Source organism: Canis aureus, chromosome 27, assembly GCF_053574225.1.
Source record: "Canis aureus isolate CA01 chromosome 27, VMU_Caureus_v.1.0, whole genome shotgun sequence".
Classification (NCBI taxonomy): domain Eukaryota; kingdom Metazoa; phylum Chordata; class Mammalia; order Carnivora; family Canidae; genus Canis; species Canis aureus.
This window is the reverse complement of record NC_135637.1, coordinates 47,753,557-47,778,234: the sequence shown is the minus strand read 5'-3', so window position 1 is coordinate 47,778,234 and position 24,678 is coordinate 47,753,557. Positions and strand designations below refer to the sequence as shown.

The window sequence follows — 24,678 nt, the reverse complement described above, 5'->3', positions numbered from 1 at the left end:
ATAGGGATTGCATTAAACGTGTTAATTGCCCTGGGTAACATTGACATTTTCACAATATTAATTCTGCCAATCCGTGAGCATGGAATATTTTTCCATCTCTTTGTGTCTTCCTCAATTTCTTTCAGAAGTGTTCTATAGTTTTTAGAGTATAGATCCTTTACCTCTTTGGTTAGGTTTATTCCTAGGTATCTTATGCTTTTGGGTGCAATTGTAAATGGGATTGACTCCTTGATTTCTCTTTCTTCAGTCTCATTGTTGGTGTATAGAAATGCCATTGATTTCTGGGCATTGATTGTGTATCCTGGCACACTGCCAAATTGCTGTAGTTCTAGCAATCTTGGGGTGGAGGCTTTTGGGTTTTCTATGTAGAGTATCATGTCATTGGCGAAGAGGGAGAGTTTGACTTCTTCTTTGCCAATTTGAATGCCTTTCCTGTCTTTTTGTTGTCTGATTGCTGAGGCTAGGACTTCTAGGACTATGTCGAATAGCAGTGGTGAGACTGGAAACATCCCTGTCTTGTTTCTGATCTGAGGGGAATGGCTCCCAGTATTTCCCCATTGAGGATGGTATCTGCTGTGGGCTTTTCGTAGATGGCTTTTAAGATGTTGAGGATAGTTCCCTCCATCCCGACACTTTGAAGAGTTTTGATCAGGAATGGATGCTGTATTTTGTCAAATGCTTTCTCTGCATCTGAGAGGATCATATGGTTCTTGTTTTTTCTCTTGCTGATATGATGAATCACATTGATTGTGTTATGAGTGTTGAACCAGCCTTGCATCCAGGGATAAATCTCACTTGCTCATTGTAAATAATCTTCTTAATGTATTGTCGTATCCTACTGGCTAGTATCTTGTTGAGAGTTTTACATCCATGTTCATCAGGGATGTTGGTCTATAATTCTCCTTTTTGGTGGGGTCTTTGTCTGGTTTTGGAATTAAGGTGATGCTGGCCTCGCAGAACGAGTTTGGAAGTACTCCATCTCTTTCTATCTTTCTAAACAGGTTTAGTTAGAATAGGTATGGTTTCTTCTTTAACGTTTGATAGAATTCCCCAGGGAAGCCATCTGGTCCTGGACTTTTGTGTCTTGGGAGGTTTTTGATGACTGCTTCAATTTCCTCCCTGGTTATCACCTTGTTCAGGTTTTCTATTTCTTCCAGTTCCAGTTTTCGTAATTTGTGGCTTTCCAAAAACGCGTCCATTTCTTCTAAGATTGCCGAATTTATTGGCGTATAGCTGCTCATGTTTTTAAAATCGTCTGTATTTCCTTGGTGTTGGTAGTGATCTCTCCGTTCTCATTCATGATTTTATTAGAGTCTTCTCTCTCTTCTTTTTAATAAGGCTGGCTAATGGTTTATCTATCTTATTAATTTTTCAAAGAACCAACTCCTGGTTTTGTTGATCTGTTCCACAGGTCTTCTGGTCTTGATTTCATGGACTTCTGCTGGATTCTTTATTAACTCTCTTCTTCTGCTGGGTGTAGGATCTATTTGCTGTTCCTTCTCTAGCTCCTTTAGGTGCAAGGTTAGCTTTTTTATTGGAGTTCCTTCCAGTTTTTGGATGGATGCTTGTATTGCGATGTATCTCCCCCTGAGGACTGCTTTTGGTGTATCCGAAAGATTCTGAATGGTTGTATCTTCATTCTCATTAGTTTCCATGAATCTTTTAAATTATTCCTTAATTTCCTGGTGGACCCTTTCATCTTTTAGCAGGATGGTCCTTAACCTCCATGTGTTTGAAATCCTTCCAACCTTCTTCTTCTTGTAAAGCATTATGGTCTGAAAATATGCAGGGGATGATCCTAATCTTCTGGTATCAGTTAAGACCTGATTTGTGACCCAGTATGTGGTCTATTTTGGAGAAAGTTCCATGTGCACTTGAGAAGAATGTGTATTCAGTTGCGTTTGGATGTAAAGTTCTGTAGATATCGGTGAAATGCATCTGGTCCAGTGTATCATTTCAAGCTTTTGTTTCTTTGGAGATGTTGTGCTTAGAAGACCTATCGAATGTAGAAAGCGCTACATTGAACTCACCAAGTATAAGTGTATGATTATCTAAGTTTGTCTTAACTTTGGTTTTAATTGATTGATATATTTGGCAGCTCCCACATTCGGGGCATATATATTGAGAATTGTTAAGTCCTCTTGTTGGATAGATCCGTTAAGTATGATGTAGTGTCCTCTTCATCTCTCACTACAGTCTTCAGGATATATTTTGGTTTATCTAAGGATGGCTACCCCTGCTTTCTTTTGAGGACCATTTGAATGGTAAATGGTTCTCCAACCTTTTATTTTCAGGCTGTAGGTGTCCTTATGTCTAAAATGAGTCTCTTGTAGACAGCAAGCAGATGGGTCCTGCTTTTTCATCCAGTCTGAAACCCTGCGCCTTTTGATGGGGTCATTAAGCCCATTCACATTCAGAGTTACTATTGAAAGATAGGAGTTTAGTGTCATCATGACATGTATTCAGTCCCAGTTTTTGTGGATTGTTTCCTTGGACTTCCTTTTTCTTTTACAGGGTCCCCTTTAATATGCTTGCAGAACTGGTTTGGAGGTCACATATTCTTTCAGTTTCTGCCTATCTTGGAAGCTCTTTCTCTCTCCTATTCTTATTGGGAGCCTTGCTGGATAAAGTATTTTGGCTGCAGGTTCTTCTCTTTTAGGACCCTGAATATATCCTGCCAGCCCTTTCTGGCCTGCCAGGTCTCTGTGGAGAGGTCTGCTGTTAATCTAATATTTCTCCCCATAAATTTAGAGATTTCTTGTCTCTTGCTGCTTTAAGGATCCTCTCTTTATCTTTGGAATTTGCAAGCTTCTCTATTAAATGTGCAGGTGTTGAGCGGTTTTTATTGATTTTAGGGGCGGATCTCTCTATTTCCTGGATCTGAATGCCTGTTACCGTTCTCAGATTAGGAAGTTTTCAGCTATGATTTGTTGAAATACATATTCTGGACCTTTGTCCCTTTCAGCGCCCTCTGGAACCCCAATTAAACATAAATTTGCCTTCCTCAGACTGTCATTTATTTCCCTTAATCTATCCTCATGATCTTTTGTTTTTCTTTTTCCTCAGTTTCTCTCTCTGCCACCAACTTTTCTTCTATGTCACTCACTTGTTCTTCCACCTCATTAACCCTCGTCGTTAGGACCTCTAGTAGGGGTTGCATCTCATGTAATTGATTTTTAATTTCAGCCTGATTACATCTAGATTAAGTCTCTTTAGTCCTTTATACTTTTTTCGAGAGCCACCCAGTAGCTTTATAATTGTGCTTCTGAATTGGCTCTCTGACACTGAATTGTAATCCAAATTTTTTAACTGTGGGAGAGAGAGCTGTTTCTCTTTTTTTTTTTTTTTTTTTTTTTTTGAGAGGGCTGTTTCTGATTCCTTCTTTGGATGTAAGTTTTTCCTTCTAGTCATTTTGCTCAGTGCAGAGCAGCCAAAAACAATTTGTATTGGGAAAAGGAGAAAAAGAGCGAAGAGAAAGAAGAATAGAAAAAGAAAAAAAAAGAAGGAAAAAAGAGAAGAAAAAAAGGGGGGAAGCAAAACAGAAAACAAGAAAACAAAAAACAAGAGGGAGTAACCTCTGATTCTGTATACTGTAAATCCCTCAACTTCCCCTGGAAATTTCCAGTGCTGCTTGGTCAATAATTTGTTTTTCCCCTGTCCGTCTAGCAGGTCTTCTGGCAGAGGGGCCTGCTGTGCTCATTCTCAGGTGTCAGCACTTGGGGGAGTTGCCCCCATGCTTGGTGCATGGCTCAGTGAAAGTTGTTTAACCTTTTTATCCTGTGAGGCCACTGTGAGCCTGTGATTATGCTCAGTGGGGGTTGTTTATCCTGGGAGGCCCCAGGAGGAACAATACTGGTGGCGGCCAGCTCTCCAGCCCTGGAGTCAGCTTCCACAGTAACTACGGAGCTCTCAGTCTGCAGGGGCCTGGATGCTCCAGGGGCGGGAGTCACTGATCTGCACAGCTCGGGGCCGCCGGGTGGCAGGAGTATTCTTGCTGTCCTGTGCCCTCCTGGCTTCTGCCTATTCGGGGGTGAGCGCCGGATCTTGGGCTGTGTCCCCGGTGCCCTGTGCTCCCGGGCCTGCGCTCTTGGAATTGCACTCCCGGCCACACAGCTCCCTTCGTGTGGAGCCTCTGCCGGAGCTGCCTCTGAGCTGCTCCCGGGGTCGCACAGCCCCCTCCACGCGGAGCCTCTTCCCCAGCCGCCTCCGAGCTGCTCTGGGTCCAGCCGGGCGCGTGCTGCAGCCATTTAGGGAGCTCGACCACGGGGTGTGGGGTGCTCTCCTGGGGTGCAGGTCCTCTGTTAGTGTCCCAGGGAGCCTGAGGGCATCCCGACTGCTCTGGGATCCTGCTCCAACTCCCTGCGACCTCCTTTCTGTCCGAGAAGATTGGTGCAGCTCCTGCTTCTCCAGGACAGGGCTTTCCCGCCCTGGGGGCTCTCGCTGGGGCCTTAGCCCGACTCCTGGTGGGGCTCCTCTCCCTTGGATTCCTCTTCTTTCTTTTTTTCCCCCATCTTTCTACCTGAAGAATGAACTCTTCTCACTATAGCATTCCAGCTGTTCCCTCTTTAAATCTCAAGTCAAATTCATCGGTTTTCAGGATGATTTGAAAGTTATCTAGGTAATTTGGTGGGGACAGGTGACTTGGCCCTACTCTTCCACCATCTTGTCCCGCCTCGATCTTGAAGTTTCTTCATTTGGGGAAGTTCTGGTGTATCCGTCGTGATGGCATATGGCTGTCCTTTTGCTTTCTCACAGTTCTCCCTATATTTATTCTGAAAAGAATAGCAGAGATTAGCCTAAAACCTGACAAGACGGTAGCAGAAATTTCAGGCAATGCATTCATCCCCTTGTGATAAAAAAAAAAAAATCCAGCAAGTTCCAACAATTATCAGTTATAACAGCTTTCTTTTTGTCCCCTACTCGATTCACAGCAAAAATTATAATAGATTTGTTATTTGTTATTCCTAACATGATTGGATACTTAAGACAGTAGAAATTTTATTACAAGCTATGGTCTCGAAAATGCCCTAATATGATTCAAAGTTTTTATTGTCTGAATGCACACATAAAAAGCCTGAACCTCAACAGTTTTAGAAAATATATATATAGAAATTGAAAAGATTTGATTGATAACACAATGCAAAAATACTCAATGCTGACGTTGCAGCTGAATCTCGATGGCTTGGATAGCTGAGACACCAGCTGAATTAATGGCAAGTCTGAATTATGGAGTATTTTGAAAAGGAATGCAATTTTATTATTTCTGCTACATATACAATGAGTTCTAATAAATAAAACACTAAGAGCTGTCAGTCTAATCTGTAGGAGCAGAACCTCTGATTGACCAAAAGGCATGTGGATTTAGGTTCATCTTTGTGCATGTGTGTCAGACCTCTCTATACTGCCCATGGCAAGTTTTTGATGGTCAGTGGCTGAGGTTGCAAGTGGCAGAGAGCTTTGGGCCTGTTGTACTGCTGTCGGGGGCCTCTCCCTCTGCCAGTAGGGGCTGCAGATGCCTAGTAACCAGCAAAGACAGGGCCCTTTGGGGGCAAAAGGATTTTTTCTAGTGTGATGTTGCTTGGGAGGGCCCAAATGTTGCTTGGGAGTGTCCGTGTCTTCACTGTAATTTCTGGAAAACGTTACCTCAGACCTCCCTGAATGGAGAGGTCTAAGTTTGGAGGGAAATTTGACAAAGCCTTCATTTGAGGGAACAGAGGAGTGTGTGTCCATTTCTCTGGCCGCACCGTAACTGTACATGGAAAGTTAAGGACCGGGGACTTTCAGCAGCGGTGATTATGCACCTGACCCTGGTTTTCTAAACTACAGGTTCTTCTTCCCTATATGACTCTTAAAGACCTTTTTATATATTTTTAACTAGTCTACTTAAGGGGCATCCTGCTCAGACACAGTGTAAAGAGGTGTTCTTTAGCTTCTGTGAATGGATTTCAGTTGAATCTGTATTTAGGACTTCAGGATTCTAGATTAGCCAGAAAACTGTGAATAAATATCAATAAATGCCTCATAATAGGCCTCCTGTTTATTTTGTGGGAATGATTTCAGTAAGGAGGTTTCTCTGAAACTGCAATGGTGCAAATGAATTACATGAAGGGAAGATTCAAGAGTCACAAAAGCTTATGTTTCTGCAGATAAGTTTTTGTCTCCTACAAGGTTGAAGAACAATCTAGCTGGCGCCCAAAACAGAGTCACTGGAGATCAGTAATTTCTCTATAATAAAACCAGATTGGCACAAGATGTTAGAAACTCACCGGGCCAAAGAGGTCCTGCATCTTCTGGCTGTGTACAATGTACACAGGTCATGAACTTCAAAGAATCCAATTTCTTCCAGATAACCTTCTTCCTCTCCGCTGGATTGGCTGGTACTGGCTGTGCAACACCAATGCCGGTTTGGAAGGTCCTGATGGTTCATAGTCCAATGTGGTCGTCCTTGTGGTAGTAGTTTCAAAGATTTCTGTTATTGTCTGAAAATGAGACATGCAGTTCCAATGGTTATGGAAATAAAAATGGTGATGGCATGATCTAGTTGCATACGCATTATCCTGACCTCAAGTCAGACTTGCACCCTAGGGGTGCTTCAACATGTCTGAAACAGACCAAGGCGGCAAGCCATGTACTGTATACATCACGTTACAGAAATCTGAATGCTGATTGCTCAGGAGGGTGTGGAATCAAGAGGTCACTCCCTCTTCATTTGCTACAGTGCCTTAAAATTCCATTGGTAGGAAGGAACCCAAACACTTTCAGGTTGGATAAAACTCAGAAACACAATCTTTTTTTTTATTTTTATTTATTTATGATAGGCACACAGTGAGAGAGAGAGAGGCAGAGACACAGGCAGAGGGAGAAGCAGGCTCCATGCACTGGGAGCCCGACATGGGATTTGATCCTGGGTCTCCAGGATTGCGCCCTGGGCCAAAGGCAGGCGCTAAACCGCTGCGCCACCCGGGGATCCTGAAACACAATCTTCTTAAACATTTACAATCTTCTCAAATCGTTTGGGTAGAGCCAAAGCAAACTTGGCATCAGGGAACAAACAATTAAGAAGATCAAATAAAGCTCACCTTGTTGACTTCATATTAACTCTAAATGAGTCTATGAAAAACCTGCTTGCTTTTTCCACAGGTCTTCAGGCCTCTCCCCTGCAGTCCTAGGCAAAGAATAATGAACTTTAAAGGAATGAATCACATCAGTATCACAAGTGACTACCATCCTTTTGGCTTAGTCAGTTAGTTAATGTGAACTAGAGTGCCATTTATGCTAACAAATGCTTAGGTGGACCAGGATAAGGACGGCAACATAAGGGGGTAATCATCCTTGTAACAGTCGTACACGTGCAGTAGGTGGGAAATTACGGTTTCTTATGCCAGGGTGTACAGAAGAAACTAAGGCCAAAGTTTAGGTCTGGTCCAAGGTTAAAAGTACCGTATGTAAGAAAAAATGGTAAGCAGGCAACTGGTCCATCCATGTGATGGCAGGACTTCCTTCACAGCTAGTATCATCTCTACCAAAGCAAGAGTCCTTGCATCACTTATGGAAAGGGAAGCTGAACCAACAAGGAAACCGACATCTGGGACAACTTCCCCTGGTGTCATCAGGTCGTTGCTGATGGGCTGCTTTCTGCTGCCGTTGCTGGCAAACAGGGATGGGGAGAAACTAACCGACTGGCAGCAGCTGCAAATGTTAGGTCTCATGCAGCTCCAAGCCCTGTGACAGCCATCCTCTGTGTGCCGTGCTCAAGAGAAACAGATCTATCCAGAAAGGAAGCATGAGTGAGCTTTTTCACCCTAAAAAAAGTTCCACCTTGGAATATTCACGGGAAAGGCTTTGTGCTAAAACCTCAGTAACGTTTCGTTGCACCATCGGGGGCAAAGGCAGAGATGGTACCCAACAGGTTACAGCTCTCTACGACAAAGCTGCTGGTCACCCTGCAAGTCACCCGTCCGAGGCCCTGGGATTGCGACGGGTACCACGTGCTGGCAGCCTCTGGCATTATTGCAATTAGCACCCACTGCGCCAACAGCGCCCCACGAATGGTGGGGAATGATGCCCAAGCACCCTGGGTGTGCTGGAGAGCAAGAGCAGGGACACGGCCTGTCAGGGGCAGCATTTCTCGCCGGCTCCCGCAGCTGTGGGGCGCAGGCAAGGAACGGTCGCTGCCCCCCGACCCCGCGCGTGCCAGCTCAGAGCCCCGGGAGCCCGTGGCAGGTGCTGGCGGCCTCAGCGTGCACCTCAGGCAGCCTTACCTGTCTGGCCCTTACTTGCCCCGGCACCTCCTCGTATATGGCGTCCTCCACCTAGTACTGCAAACAGAGGCAGAGCGGGCGTGAGAACACAGCAGGCGGCCCTGTCCACTGCCCGCAGTTGGGGGCGCCTCCCGCGTGCCTCCCGCGGGGAGGGGCATTATCTGAGCCCAGGCGACTTGGGGCGGCTGGCGGTCCCGTGAGGGCCGCCAGCCTGGGTGGGGTGCAGGGGGAGGAAGGGGCTCCCCGGGTGCATCGTTAATGGGCGGCAATTTCCCTGGAGGCCAGGAAAACCTCTTCTGGGAGCCAGGGCCTTGTTCGCAGCGAGGCGGCAGGACGATGCGGGAGGCTGCTGTCTGCACAGGAAGGACCTCGGGTAACGCGCTGTGACCAACAAGGCGGTGGTCACAGGGCCGGGGAAGAGGGCGGCACAGAGAGGAGAGCCAGAGGAACGCAGCACCCAGACCACCTTTGTCCCCAAGGCCCCCAGATGTCCCGGGGACGAGTGGCCCTCCGGGGAGAGGAGACGGAGCCCCGAGGCCGGGTATGAGGGCGGCAGGGACCGGGTGGCACAAGGTGCGGGCAGGCCAGGCCGCCACCTGCAAGGTGCCCCAGGCCCCACCCAAGGTCAGAGCCACTCTGTACTCCCGGCGTCACCGCCCGCCGCAGGAGCAGGTGCGGTCGGGTGGCCGCAGACACGGGGGGCCGCAGTCCCGGCCCCGCCACCCAGGCCCCCGGGACAGGCACGCGGGCCACTCGGCTCGCTCTCTCAGGCCACACAGTGCACCTCGTTCTATGCTTCACGTGTCCCTTCTCTGCCACCAAAGAAGACGCTCGGGGAGAGGGGAAAGCCAAGGACCAGACCTCCTGCAGCCAGGGTCCCGCCTGTCCCCCGGGTCAGCCAACTCTTTCAAGTTACTTGGCCTTTGCCCCGAGGCCACCAGCTCTAGTCCATCAGCAGGGACTCGCCCAGGGTCCCCCGTCTTGTGCTTCCCCTGCTCCCGCACCGTTTCTTAACTTCGACCCCAATACCCATCTGGGTCCTTAGGCAGAGCCAGAGATGCCTGGGCTCCTGCAGGACACCGGGTTCCTCCATGACGGGCTCAGCCTTCATCACATGGGAAATAGCGTTTGGCCGCTTGGGGGCGGCTGTTTGGTGGTGAGCCACAGAGAACCCCGCCTCTGGCCATACAAAGCATTGTCAGTGACTTGAGAAGGGATGTTACATCAGAGTGAAGGATTCACGATTTTGGATTTTCTTAGCACCCAGGGAAAAGCAGTCCTTTGGTAGCTATCCAACTTTACCTTTGTGGGACTCTCACCCTTGGCAGATGAAGCTTAGAAATAAGCTGATAAAAAAGCAACAATACCCAAATGGTTGGCATTAACTTACGTGCCAAATCCCACATAGTTTTTAGAGCTATGTCCCTAATTGGTTAGTGCATCCTTGCTTCTTTTCCTTTCTGTCCAAATTTCAACTGGAGTCAAGAGTGATAGTATGATTTTATTTAGATGTCTGAGACCCCTAACAGATGTTTTTAAAGCTAGTTCCTGGTTTTGAACTCTTCCCTGACCATCTTCCCAGATTTGCCACCATTCCATTCTCTGTGACATCTTTTCTGAGGTCAGGGAGACCTTGGGTGAACACTCCCAGGCAGGGAGTCTAGCAGTTAAGCAACTGCTGGTCAGTAATAGGAACAAAATGGCGAGGATGAGATGCCGAAAAATAGCCCCTTCCATTTTTTTGGCATCTAGTTAAATCACTCAAGTCTAACACCAAGGACAACTTCCAATGACCACTGAACACCATTATTTTAAGAAAAACAAGGGAATTTTTTAAGTTGAAGGCTACAAAGTATTACTGGCATTACTACCAGAGGGAAGGCAATTTAATTTATAACTGTGTCAGCGCTTAATCGTGATTATTCTGATTTTCAGATTATTCTGATTATTTCTTTGCAATTCTAAATCCCACATAATTACAGTAAAACTGAACGTAAAATATTCCCTTCTCATGCTCTCCTAACGATGCTTTGTGAAGTTATAATAGATGATGTATTTTATTTTGCAAATGATTGATTCACCTACAGTACGGCTTTGATTGTCGCTACATAAAATACTTGGCTGTCAGAGTCCGTTTTTCTCATCTTACCTCCACCACCTCCTCATATTCTTCATCAGCTGCCATTTTCCCTGAGTAGTAGTGGCACCTACAAACTTTTCAGGTTCCAGACAAATGAAAGATACATTAGAATCTACCCTCGGACTGAAATCAGAACATCAGAAAAAAAGAATTTAAGACGTATCCACGCTACACATCCCTAGATCTTTGTAGGCTAAATGAAAGGAGAGATCTGAGTACAGGTCTAAAGAACTCGGGCCCCAAATGCCTTTCTCTGGATTCCCTCAGCAACATGCCAGGTATGGCTACTTCTAGCTACACGATCAATTTAGTTCAAGTTGTGAAAGGAAGTGGAGGTAAGAAAGCGAGAGTTTGGATCCAGAGAAACGTTATTTAAATTGCTAAATACTTGCAGAAAAACACTTTTAAGCAAAGTATTAGTTAAAGGGAGGTCAGCTCGGCTTCCAGAAGTTAGTTTTGGGCCAGCACCAGGATGCTACGAGGGTGCCGTAGGTCTCTAAAATGCTTTCCTACTTGAAATCAGACACATACAAACAATCTGTCAGTAGCTTTAAAAGAAAAATAGAAACCTCAAGGCAATGGGGTTATTCTTTTCCTAAACACCATTGGCTTGTATGGATTTTTCTCTTTTGTGTCTGTAGCCCTTCCTCAAACCTGAAAAACAAGACACGTTTACACCATTGACTGAAGCGCATCAAAGATCGTGGGCCTTGGGTCTAAGCTTCTAATTCGGGAGCTAGGGAAAGGGTCTCCCGGGGCCTCTTAGGTTGATGCCAGAGAGTGGGACGTGCTTGATAAAAGTGGATGATGACCTGGAGCAGCTGTCCCTTTCATTGCCTAAAGATATTTGCCGTGTAGACCAATACCCCACCATGGCTAGTTTTGTTAAGCTAGCGAAACCGCCGCCCCTTCTGAGGCAGATGAGGCCCAGTAGGATGGGATAAATATATAGGAAGCCAGATCTTAGAGCCCTTTTCATACTCATACATTTAGAAAAAAAAAAAAAGGCAAAAATTTTTGAGATTTTTTTCTGTTAAATGAGAAAGTCCACCGGGTCAAGCAACCAGGGGATAGTCCAGGGCCTGACTAACCTCACAGCACAGGGCAGATGCGAGTAGGGCCCGGGAGGGCGACAGGGCCACAGACTTCGCTAGTCATGTTCCCATCGCGATTTCCCCAGTTAGGATACCAAGCTTTGGAAAACACTTCAAGGGAAGCTGCAGAACGTCTCCAGCAAGAACATTACGAGAAAAAGCCACCAAGCAGCCTTCGCTGTCCTCTAGCACATCAATTTCCTCAGCAGCAAAGCCTCTCCAGACTCTCCCCTCCCGAGAGCCCCAGGCAGAGCCAGCGCGATGCCCAGTCTCCAGGTGACCACACGGCCGCGGCAGCCAATCAGACCCTGAATCGCTCGAATTTCAGAAGCTAAATATACTGAGTGATCCCCTGAAAAGCAGCTGTTCATCAATTCCAGTAAAGGATAAAGGGTAACAGACTGCTTGCTTAGAACTACTCAAACGTAATGGAATTGCACTTAACTTCCAGCATACGGGCTTCCAGTTTAGGTTTCATCTCTCATTTCCTGCAACCCTGTTTAATACCACATTCGTGCAAAAGAATCTAGGATAAAATAAGCATGTCTTTGAGGGGCTGTGACCCTTCTGTAGCTGCTTTCCTAAGGTCACTTGCCTCATTTTCATGGAGGTAAACCTATTCCCTCTTGTACAGCTCCCCAGGTGAGCTACAGGTAAGTTACAGGTGCAAGAAAGGAATAAAATCCATGAAACCTCAAGTTGGCAAAACCAATGTCTAAAATCATGAACAAAAGAAATGACAGTGGGAAATGGTTGATGTGACCCTAGATAAGCTGGCCACAGAGCGTAAATAGAGAGAATAGGCTCCATCCTTTTTCTGTTACTAAGCCAGAAAGGGATGCGGAGACCTTACTGATTATCTTCTCCCTCCCTGGGTAAGGCTGCCTGCTAGCAATACCGAGCCGCTTTCCTAGGTAACCCAGCTTCTGATTTACAATTCAGCCAGGTAGCTTCTAGAGGCAGAGTGTGAACACAAGCACAAAAGCGTTCAATTTTCAAACAGCAGAAGCAGATACAATCTAAATCAATTACTAGGAGAAGATAATGCCCTATTAGGTAAGTCTGAGTGTATGACACTGAGTTGACAAAATTGACCCAGCAATTTTCCATCTGAAGACAATTTTCACTGACTTGGTCTCTCTCTAAACCTCTGTACTAAAGCAAAACCCCTTTTGGTCACTGGTTTCTTGACATGGGTTTAAAATTAAACATGTTCTTTTTTTAGCTAAACGTTAGGAAGCATTGCCACATTTCAAACATATGTACCTCTCCGCCTTCTGTGATTCAGACGGTGGTAAATAAAATTGAACAGGACTTTTAACCATCTAAACCAATTAAACCTTGTTCACTTCCTATGTTCTCACAGGTTTTATGACCAAGGGATATGTGTGTAATAGGACACCATTCCATTGGCAGATGTAAACTAGAACTGACTTACTCTTCATTATGTTTTAAAAGATGGTGTTAAATCGGAAAAGAATTCAGGCCCATTTTCTATGACACATAGGATAAAACCATATAAAGTAGAAAAATAAGCATAGACACTCGAATGCTAACCTGGAACTCTGTCCCCTAGGCATGAAAGAGCCAGTCTATATTTCTGTCCTATGTATGACCTTTCCCGTGGAAAAAGAATAAATGATCCCTGATCTATTGATGGGCTCTTATCACACGCCTTGCACGTAGTAAGTGCTCCATAAACATTAGCTATTATTATTTTTATTATCATATTTAATAGTTATTTTATTTGATATATATTCTAGCTAATAATCAATATTATTAGCAATAATTATAATCACCATTTTAAAATATTTCATTTATTCATTTCAGAAAAAGAGGGTGAGCAAGGGAAGGGCAGAGGCAGAGGGAGAAGCAGGCTCCTGGATGAGCACTAAGGCCAAGGCACACCTAAGCCGAAGGCAGACGCTGAACCCACTGAGCCACTCAGGCGTCCCTTATTATTAGCGTTTTACGACATTTTATTGGAATCTTCATGCTTTACTCTGTATTAAACTGAAATATTGTGACACTTCTGAAATCAGACAGTAGTTTGTCCAGGAATTTATGAACCAACAGGAGTTTGACGATAAGCCTACACAATTGACAAGAGCAAGGCAGGGTGAAGTTAGGTGCCAGGAGCAGAGTTTCAGACAACGTGTCCCTAAATGTCAGACAACAGAAGTATCCTGTCTGGGGACCAGAGTAGACCTGATGCACAAGATGGCACTGTAACAGAGCTTTTGTCTTTGCAGTTTCCTCTTCTTTTTTAAGGTTTATTTATTTGAGGGGGGGGGGGAGAGAGAGAGAATGAGAGCACACGAGAAGGAGACCCAGAGGCAGAGAATCTCTTGCAGACTAGACTCCGTGCTGAGCGTGGAGCCCATCTCACAGCCCTGAGAGCAGGACCTGAGCCGAAATCAAGAGTCAGAGGCTGACCTGACCAAGCCACCCAGGTGCACCTGCTTTTGCAGTTCATTCTCTTCTATTTATAATTTTAATCAAATCATACCTACATATCATTAAGAATCAAATAGTTTTTGTGAGGCTTGTTCCTAAATTGATGCTCCCTGTTCCCACCATTCCTCTACTTTCTCCCTCCACACAGACCATCGTTTTAACTCTTTTAGTTGAACCTTTCATGATTTGTCTGTACACATTTAACAAAATGTCTCTGTAACTTTTTCCTGATATTTCTGATATCTCACAGACATTATCTGTTAACTTCCCACCTTGGAATGTGAGGCTTTACAGCTCTTCCCTACGAACCCCCACTCTTACCAGACATACGCCTCATCTCAGCCCAGCTTCCTCCCCAGAAAGTCCTTTCTATTTGTGGAACTCAGAATTCAATGCTTATGATTAGCAAAGGCTATTCACAGAGGAACCCCATACACTATGATTATTTTTCTTTTCCTGCACAAGTTTGTTTTTCTGCAAATTGGGATTTCTCTCCTTCTCTTTCTCTCTTTTCCCTTGGCTCCATTCTTCTAGGCAAGCAATCCTCAACAGAACTTTCTGCAACGACAAGAACATTCCATACCAGCGCCATCCACCACGGAAGCCACCAGCCACGAGTGACTACTGAACATTCAAAATGTGACTGCAGAACTGAGTTGTTCTACTTTTTATTTAATCTAAACCTAAACAGCCACATGTGGCTGGTGGTGGTGGCACTGAACAGCGCAATTCCAGAGACGGATCACAACTATCTCATACTTTGTATATGACTCTGCTCTCAGGGTTTTCAGTGACCTCAGGCAGCAAGCATGGCATCACTGTACCCACCTCATCCTTGATCTCAAGGAGCCTTCTGTTCCGTGGGCCCTCGTTTCCTCTGTAGGTGATGCTCGGCTCTCATCTTGGTCCCCCCTTCACTGTCATTCTGGGGGATTGTGTAGATGATAATATAAAAAAATCCCATTTCTTTAACTAATGTTTATTGAGCATGTTCAACGTACCAAGGACTAGTCTCGGTGCTTCCTTCCCACAGCATCACTAGTTGACCAAGCAAGATATATGTTCCACTTCTTGCTTGTTAACAAAACCACATTTTAGTTTGGCACAAAAATATCTTCATTTAAAAGATATGCTCCTCCTCAAATCCCAAGAGTTAGGAGTAAACTATGTCACAGTTTTGCCAGTAAGGTTGAAGTGTCATCCTAGAGATTAGGCTTCTAGGAAAGGTACAAGTTTACTGATGTGTAGGTCCAATCCAGCTGGCATGTACGGTTCTCCTCTTGCCATTCTTCCCTTCTCTATGCCTAGAACCCAGGTGTAATGTCTGGGACACAGCAGCCATCTTGAGACTATGAGGATAAGTTGTACATTAAGAATGGTAAAGCCAGAAGGAGACTTAGCCTTTAATGACTTCCTTAGTTCTTAGATTTTGTGATAATTTTATAGCTTAATACATTTTGTATATCTGTATTTTATAGATGATTATATTCTGATTACTTTAAATGACCCTATATTTTACATATTATTTTTTCTATTTTGCAGTTTACCAAATCCTAATAAAATGTATTACTTTTTCATGCTTATTGATCCTTTGCAACTTTCACTCTGTGTATTGCCTGCCCTTCCACATCTCTTTTACATTGATTTGTAGGCATTCTTCATATACTATGGATATTAGCTTTTGTGTCTTGTAGACGTTGTGAATATTTTCTCCAAGTTGTTTGTTGTATCTGCGGCCATAGAGATGTTTTAAATGTATTTGCAGTCAACTTTGGCGATCCCTTCTTTCCAGTTTTGACACTCCCTGTTGAATGAATTGAATTTGGAATTTGAATTTGAAATATTACTTTTAGCAACCCATTGAAATAGCATGTATGTTCGTCTAGTGGCTTTCATGGTCTTTTTTCTTTTTTTTTTTTTTTTACTTTCTGGGTTTTTTATTCTTTACTTTGATTATGAGGTATAATAAACAACTATCTAAATCTTATGTGTACAGTTTAGCAAATGATGGTAAAAAAAGCATCCATATAATGACCACTCAGGTACAAAAAGGTCATTTTTATCCTGACCTTGATGGTATTTATTTCCTTGCTTTTATTTTTAGTTTTACCATGGCCTGAAGCATTGCTAAACAGTATCGTTTAGTTTTGTCTGTTTTTAAATTTTATATAATATTCATGCTATATGCAATTTTGTAACTTCACTTTTTACTTACTATCATGTTTGTTGATTGTTATTATTTTGTTGTTGTTGTTATTATTGTACAATATTCCATTGTATGACTACACTTCCGTTTTACCCATTCTACTGTTGAGGCAGAATGGAGTATTTCCAGCTTTTGTCATTTAAGAACAAGATGAGATGAACATTCTCGCATGTTGATTCTGGTAATCATAAACAATTAAATGATGAGACCATGTAAGTAAGTAAGGAGTATGCTCATCTTCAACTTTAATAAAACATGCTACCTGCTTCCCAATATTGGTATCAATTTATATTCTCAGCAGTTGTGTGTCCTCCTAACTTTGCTACCACTTGAGATAAAGCTTTCTAAACTTTGTTCATCTTGTAGGTGTGTAATGGTATCATCTTGTGGTTTTAATTTGCAATTTTGTGACTTGCTAGTAAAGTTGAACTCCTTTTCATATGTTTATTAGATATTTGCGTATTCTATTGTTTTTTGAGAAGTGTCTGTTTAATTCTGTTGCCTATTTTTCTGTTAAGTCGCTGGCCTTTTGCTCACTCATCTATAAATCCTCTTTTTCTGGATAATAATCCTTTGATAGTTAATGTGTGTTGTAAATATCCTCACCCTCTCTGTCTTTTTATTATTTTCGTACTGGCATTTGATGAACAGTTGTTCTTAATTGTCATGTAGTCAACTTCATCAAGGTTCTCCTTTGTGACTAGGAGAGTAAAAATCCTTCTACCACAAGGTCATGAAGATATATATATATAAACACACATATATGATATATCATATATAAACTTCATATATGATATATTTATATCATATATAAACTTCTAAAAAACTTGGGACTTTTATCCTTCACATATAGTCCTTAATTTACCTGGAAATTATTATGTTCTTGGATATGATATAAACGAGAGTTTTATTTTATTTTTTTGCATATGGATAGCCAATTTTGCCAGAATCTTTTACTAAAAAAAATCCATTATAGCTCTTTAGTATGTTTTGATATCTGTAGGGTAAGCAGTCCTCACTCATCTAAGATTCACTTGGCTAGTTATACTTCCTTACTTTTAGAAGTACTAAGAAATAGCTTATCAAGTTTCATGAAAATTATCCTTGAGTTTTTTAGGATTGCATTGAATTCATGGATTTATTTTGTAAGAATTGACACTTTCACACTTTAATCTTCCCATCCGGGTCCTAGTTTACATCCATCAGCAAAGTTTTCTGTTTTCTTTATATAGATCTTGCACATTAAGCGGGACAAGTGAATTCATAGGTATATTAAACATTCATTTTCACGGTACACAAGATTTTGTATAGAACTTCTTTTATACTAAATTTATTTTTTATTGGTGTTCATTACCCAACATACAGAATAACACCCAGTGCTCATCCCGACAAGTGCCCCCCTCAGTGCCCGTCACCCATTCACCTCCTCCCCTTCCACCACCCCTAGTTCGTTTCCCAGAGTTAGGAGTCTTCACGTTCTGTCTCCCTTTCTGATATTTCCTACCCATTTTCTCCCTTCCCTTCTATCCCCTTTCACTATTACTTATATTCCCCAAAGAAGATGTGGTTTATGTATCCAATGGAATATTCCTCAGCCATAAGAAATGACAAATACCCATCATTTGCTTCAACATGTATGGAACTGGAGGGTATAATGCTGAGTGAAATAAGTCAATCATTCCTTTGTATAGAATTTCTAATAGTACTTATCAAGTTTCTTTTTTTGTTACTATTGATTTACCTTTGGTATTATAAACTTTTTCATGGGGATCCCTGGCTGGCGCAGTGGTTTAGCGCCTGCCCTTGGCCCAGGGCGCGATCCTGGAGACCCGGGATCGAATCTCACGTCGGGCTCCCGGTGCATGGAGTCTGCTTCTCCCTCTGCCTGTGTCTCTGCCTCTCTCTCTCTGTGACTATCATAAAAAAAATTATTAAATAAACTTTTTCATGAAATTCATTAGGATTTTGAGAAAGGTGAATATAAAAGTGGGTGCTCAGTCAGCCATCTTGAACCCCAAGCACGGACACAGCATTTAGAGCAAATTTTGGATAGGACTTGAAGAGCTGGAAATGACAGGACGAAGAGCATTCCAGGATTATAGACAGGACGAGCAATCACATAAAGGGGGGAAAGTTTGTGGCATATGTGGGGAATGAAGATTGATGTGGTTTAGGTCAAGAAAGGTATATGTGGAGATATAATGGAGGACTACAGAGTAGAAGCTCTGCTGTGGAGGACCCTGAATGCCTAGCTAAGCGGGACACAGTGATACAGACTGGCATTTCAAATTGCTCCTCTCTTCATATGGTGTAGAGCTGTCAGTCACACATTAGCAGAGCAGAAATACATCACAAATGTACATCATACAGCATACAGAGTTAAACATATTCAATGTGGGACATGCAGATCCAGTAACACAGCAGGATATAGAGATACGAATAAGAGCTTTCTCAAATTATCAAAACACCCAGGTGCTATCTGCTTTCCAAAATCTATATTGAACAGAGTAAGTTTCACCTGGGTTGCACACTTGTCTTTGTAAATACTTCCTCTAAATACGATCTCTTCCTACTGATGTTGCCTAAAGTCAGACGCCACGAAAAACACATAAACATGAAAGAGGGAGATTTAAAATGTTAAATTACCTGTGACCCATTTCCCTGATTTCTTGTAGGACTCAGAGGCTTGTTTTCTGTGTGAGCTCTTCTTTACGTTTTATTGCAGAAGAGTCCTGACTTTGAGGCAACATGTCTCTCAATCTCTGCCCTGGAATGAGAACAGGCAAGGATGTTTTGTGTGTTTGGCTTCTAGTCTCCCCTCTCCGCAACCCGATCTAAAATTGTTCTTTGAACCCCACTATGCCTGGGATGCCTGAGTGGTTCAGCGGTTGAGCGCGCCTGCCTTGGGCTAAGGGCGTGATCCCGGGATCCGGGATCGAGTCCCACATCGGGCTCCCTGCACGGAGCCTGCTTCTCTCCCTGCCCGTGTCTCTGCCTCTCTCTGTGTGTCTCTCGTGAATAAATAAAAATCATTTCAAAAAATGAACCCACTATGCCAGTTATTGAATGGCTATGCAAATAAATTATCAGCATCTACAACTTATTGCCCATCGCCAGTGGTACTTCACAAATGAATGTGGCCTCAAAACTACCCACCATTTGCTTCGACGTGGATGGAACTGGAGGATATTATGCAGAATGAAATAAGTCAATCAGAGAAGGACAAACATTATATGGTCTCATTCATTTGGGGAATATAAATAACAGTGAAAGGGGAAAAAATAAGGGGGAAATAGCAAAAAGGGAGACAGAACATGGAAGACTCCTAAATCCGGGAAACGAACTAGGGGTGGTGGAAGGGGAGGAGGGTGGGGGGTGGGGGTGAATGGGTGGCGGGCACTGAGGGGGTCAGTTGACGGGATGGGCACTGGGTGTTACTCTGTATGTTGGCAAATTGAACACCAATAAAAAATAAGTTTATTATTAAAAAAATAAAAAATATAAAAACCCTTACGTGTGATTTCTTGACTGGTCACATCTATACCGACATGCCCAGGAGTTTAACAAGCAGCAGAGACCTTTGGTTTCTGTGCCATTGTGGTTAACCCCCCATGGTGGTGACAGAGCAACATTCCAAGGGATCTCAAAAAGGAATCCAGGGCTGCAGAGACTGGGAGGGCCTGGGAGCGGAATGCAAATGCACCTGAGGTGCCCAGGAGGCTGAACCTTCAGGAAGAGGACAGGGCGACCTCAGTCAGGGTATTCCGGGCAACTGAACAGGAGACCCTGCAAGAGGCTCTGGCGACGCATCAGCCTCCAGGGCACATCCCGCCCAGAACCCGGCCCTCTTCGAGGTTTGTGACTGGCTCCTACTTTCTGGAACCAGCAGAGAATGTTCCTCCAGAACGGGGACAACTAAACAACCGTCCTACATGCAGGGAACGGGCAGAGAAGAGGAACTTGGACATGTTCCCTGAGCATCCTCAGAAAAGCCAGAGGAGCCCCCGTCCCGCTCCCTCCAGCTCGGTTCACCTCGAGAACTGTTTGTGCAGTTGCACAAGGAGGAAGTGAGCGCAGACTCATAGGCAGGTGCCCCCCCTCCCAACCGCGCACCCGCCCAGGACACAGTCCAGCCGCAGCCCCCCGAGCTGCAGCTCAGGACTCAGGGGCTGCCCCGGCAGCTGCCGCCCGGAGTGCCAGAGACCACGCAGCCTCCGTCTGCACACCCGACGGTCCCTGCACCCTGCTTGGCTGCACCTGCTGCCCTGCACACCTGAAGCGTGCCCGCCGCGCCATGGTGGCACCTCCCCTTCCCCGAAGGAGCTGCCTGCACTTAGAGCACCTCCACTGAGGTCCCTCCCCGCTCTCTGGGCTGGGCTCTACATATCCCATGGCCCTTCCCCAACAGGAGGAAGGGAAGTCCCCAGAAACAGGTGGCACTGCAGAGGGGGCGTGGCTCTGAAGGCAAGCCTCCCCTGCACCTGCCTAGGTCTCAGGAGGGCACCCCACCGGGAAGTCACTGCACCGCGGACCCAACTCGCTGCCGCCCTTTGGCGCACCTGCAGTCCTGCGTCCCAGCTGCTGTGTCTACCTCCCTCCTAGGACTTGGGTCAACACGAGAAAGCACACTGCCCCTCTAGGGCCGTGGTTCTCAAAGTGTGATCCCAGGACCAGCAGCATTAGGATCACCCAGGAACTTGCTAGAAACGTGGACGTGGAGTCTTGCTCCAGCCTCTGGAATCAGACATTGCTGGGTAGGGACCTAACCTCCCTATTTTCATAGGCCCTCCAAGTATCCCACAAGATTCGAGAAGGCCAAAGTTGGAGAACTACCCTTGCAGGAGGTCTGTCCTGGCACCCGACCTCCCTCGTGGCTGTGACAATGTCCTGCTCCCGCTCCCACTAGGCGCCCACATCTACTCAGTGCCTGAGACCGCCAGCGCTCCCCGGTAGACCTCTCCTCTCCCCTGGCGGCGTCTCTTCTCCATGGCTTCCACTGCTCACCAGCTGGTCAACGCAGCCTCCCCGCAGGCCCCCCCACCTCCTCTCCATCTGCCACCATGTTTGCGTGTGTCAAATGCACATCCCTAGCGCTTCAATTCCTCAGGGTCTCAGTGGCCCCTCCAGGGCCCATCTTTGAAGGCACCGTGGGTACGAGGGGACGAGGCTGGAAGGCAACGTCAACCTTGGCCAGGCTCTCTGGCCCACAGGCAGGACTCTGTTCAGGAGGAGAATGGGGAGGGGCCGGAGCTAGGTCTTTCTCTGCCTCTGTAGTCTTCCTCAGGGAAGGTCTTACCCCCTCGCGGCCCTGGGGCCCCGTCACGCCTTGTGGCTCTAGCCCTTTCTGCACTATTCTCTTTGGCTCCAGGATTTCTCCAGAGATAAATTTGCCCTCTGCAAACTGGAGATAAATGCTTGCACATTTCTCTATCACACAGAGCTGGTGGAGCCTGAAATGAGAAAACTCTCTTTTTTTATTTAGTTCACGTGTTTAGTTAAGTAACCTGTACACCTGGTGTGGGGCTCAAACTCACAACTCCAAGGTCAAGAGTCCCGTGCTCATCCGTCTGAACCAGACAGGTGCCCCTCGAATGAGAAAATACTTTAAGAAGCTTTGAAAACTATTTTGTGGCACAGGTTACTTTGCCGATTGGTGACACCAAATGTCCCACCCTGTTTATGCCATTGCACGACGTCGCCAACCCTGCTACAACGTTTTCTAAAAATCTTTTTTTTTTTTAAGCTTTTACATATCTGACATCGAGCCAGTGAGCGCAAGATGTTCCTGATTCAGTTACATCCCCAGCCTCCGTTAGGCCCAGGCTCCCTTAGTCTACGGACCGGACCGGACCGCAGGGTGGGTTTGCCTGTAACAGGACACCAGAGCCCCTCGGGATTTGCCGGCGGGTCCAACGCCACCCCAGCCTCCCGCTAATTAACTACACCCTCGGCTTAGTGAGGATGGAGAGGCGGCAAGTGCCTGATGGGGGGGGTAACCACGGGCCTGGACATGTGCCCCCCACCCCCAGCCCTGAGCACACACGCGGCCCTTGGGTCTTTTTAAAAGTAAGTCACAGGGCAGCCCGGGTGGCTCAGTGGTTTAGTGCTGCCTTCATCCCAGGGCCTAATCCTGGAGACCTGGGATCGAGTCCCACATCGGGCTCCCTGCATGGAGCTTGCTTCTGCCTCTGTCCGTGTCTCTGCCTCTCTCTCTCTCTCTCTCTCTCTCGGGTCTCTCATGAGTAAATGAATAAAATCTTTAAAAAAAAGAAGTAAGTCACAGACTGTTGGCTGCCCCACTGCTTTGCCTGCGAAACAACTCGTTAAAATTAAAAATGAGTGTGACTTCATGTTTGGCACACATCCCGGGGCCAATGTCCACTGTACGTGGGTTTGCTCCTCTCCAACCATTAAGCACACTTACATGTGCGCGTGTGTGTGTATTCATTTCTGGTGTTGCTGTCAACACCATTGGATGTGGCACGTTCTGACTTTTAACGTGACGCTAAGGCGATGATCATTTGGTTGGATTTATTTTTATTTTTATTTTTTTTTATGATAGTCACATCACAGAGCGAGAGAGAGAGGCAGAGACACAGGCAGAGGGAGAAGCAGGCTCCACGCACCGGGAGCTCGACGTGGGATTCGATCCCGGGTCTCCAGGATCGCACCCTGGGCCAAAGGCAGGGGCTAAACCGCTGCGCCACCCAGGGATCCCGATCATTTGGATGGAAATAATCACGTTGTCATCCAATATGTCCGTCACATTAAGAGGAACTTAATAAGAAAAGGAAAACCACGGTGATTCTTCAGATCGTTAAAGGTCATGTGTTTTCAATGCTGGACATTTAAAATTCCTCCGAATGTATTACTTCAAAGATATCCCATTTTTACCTCGCTCAAAAAAAAGCTGTGTTTTGTTACTTGCCCTTAGCTGCAAATCGAGTTATTTGTCACGGAACCGTGGTGCCTTGACATTGGGACCATCCAGTCCACCTGAAGAGCTGCCCAGAGCATCAGTCGGGAAGGGGGAGGCCTATGTGCTCACCATCTGTTTCCCACACTGCCTGAGGGAAGATCCAGAAAATCCCAGCACTCGGGGCGGTGACCTGCAGGTCGGACGCCAAAAGGAAAAGCAGCTCCTGCCACCGCCTGAACTGCCCGCAGCGCGATCACCACGCCTCAAGCTCAATGGTCGAGGCACGATGGGGCTCCGGGTTCTGGCTCAGGTCACCGTGTCAGGGTTGAGCGGGCCCCACAGGGCCTGGCATCCCCGACGGGCGCCCCCTGGGCTCTGCTTTAGGCGCCGTCCCTGCCCGCCCGCTGCTCGCACGCTCGCTCGCTCGCTCGGCAATAAAGGAATCCTTCAGAAACAACAACGAGGGGCATGTTACCTAAAGTCAACTATACGCATAGACGCGAAAGGAACACTTTTCTGTTCAACATTTGAAACAACTTTGTGGACGCGGGGTGCGGGCGGTGGAGCGTCTTGCTCCGGCCCAGGGCGTGACCGTGACCCCGGGGTCCCAGATCGAGTCCCAGACGGGCTCCCTGCGAGGAGCCGCCTTGTCCCGCTGCCTGCGTCTCTGCCCCTCTCTCCCTGTGTCTCTCACGATTGAGCAAATAAAACCTGAAAGAAACCGTGTAAGAGGCGACAATGTCCGCATGACGCAGAGCACGAGAAACCACTTGCGGACGGACGACGTTCCCTGGAGCCGGGAGGCCCCGGGGGCGGGGGCTGCACCTGCGGCTGCGGGCCTGAGCCTGCCCTCGGCGCCTTCCCGCCTCACGTCGCGGCCGGGACCGCCGGGCGCCAAGGCCTCGAGGCCCCGACTCGCTCGCAGACTCGGCAGGTGGCCGCGCGGCGCGGAGGGCTCCGGGGACTCGCGGCCGCCCCCCCGCCCCCTCGCGGTCGCCCCGCCCCCGACGGCCCCCCTCGCGGTCGCCCCGCCCCCCACGGCCCCCCTCGCGGTCGCCCCGCCCCCGACGGCCCCCCTCGCGGTCGCCCCGCCCCCCACGGCCCCCCTCGCGGTCGCCCCGCCCCCCACGGCCCCCCTCGCGGTCCCCCCGCCCCCCACGGTGCCCCCCACGGGCCCCCCCCGCCCCCCTCACGCCCCGACCCGGCCTCCACCCCGGGGCATGTGTGCGGGGGTCTCTGGGGCGGACCCCGAGCTTCGTGCAGCCGCAGCCGCGCGCACCGCCGCCCCGGGGGTTCGGGTTGGCCCGGCCTCGGCTTACCCCTCAGGGGACGACTGCGTGTCCCGCGCCGGCTTCGGCGACCCGTCGGGGTAGTGGGGCCTCCCCGGAGAGCCTCTGCGCCTCCGCGGGCGCCTTCCCGAAGCTTCTGCCGTCGCCGCCCACCGCGCACGCGGCTCCGGGTCCGGCGCGGGCTTCCGGCTTCCGGCTTCCGGGCGCGTCCGCGCGGCCTTCCGGGGCCCAGGCGGCCTCGGGGCCCCTCGCGCGGAGGCCGCCGCCGCAAGGCCCGCCGGGAGACGCAGGGGGCCGGGCCGCCCTGGCGCG

The 24,678-nt window shown here is 46.9% G+C and overlaps 1 long non-coding RNA gene across 1 annotated transcript; it reads right to left on the bottom strand.

Annotated features, from left to right (window-relative positions):
- Window positions 1-4,511: 4,511 nt before the first annotated feature.
- On the bottom strand, window positions 4,512-24,513 carry LOC144299592 (uncharacterized). Its single transcript, XR_013366278.1, has 7 exons — window positions 24,397-24,513; window positions 18,805-18,925; window positions 10,411-10,475; window positions 8,262-8,318; window positions 7,080-7,165; window positions 6,267-6,479; window positions 4,512-4,772 (listed from the first exon to the last, which is right to left on the bottom strand). It is a non-coding gene; the product is annotated as an uncharacterized LOC144299592 (long non-coding RNA).
- Window positions 24,514-24,678: the final 165 nt, after the last annotated feature.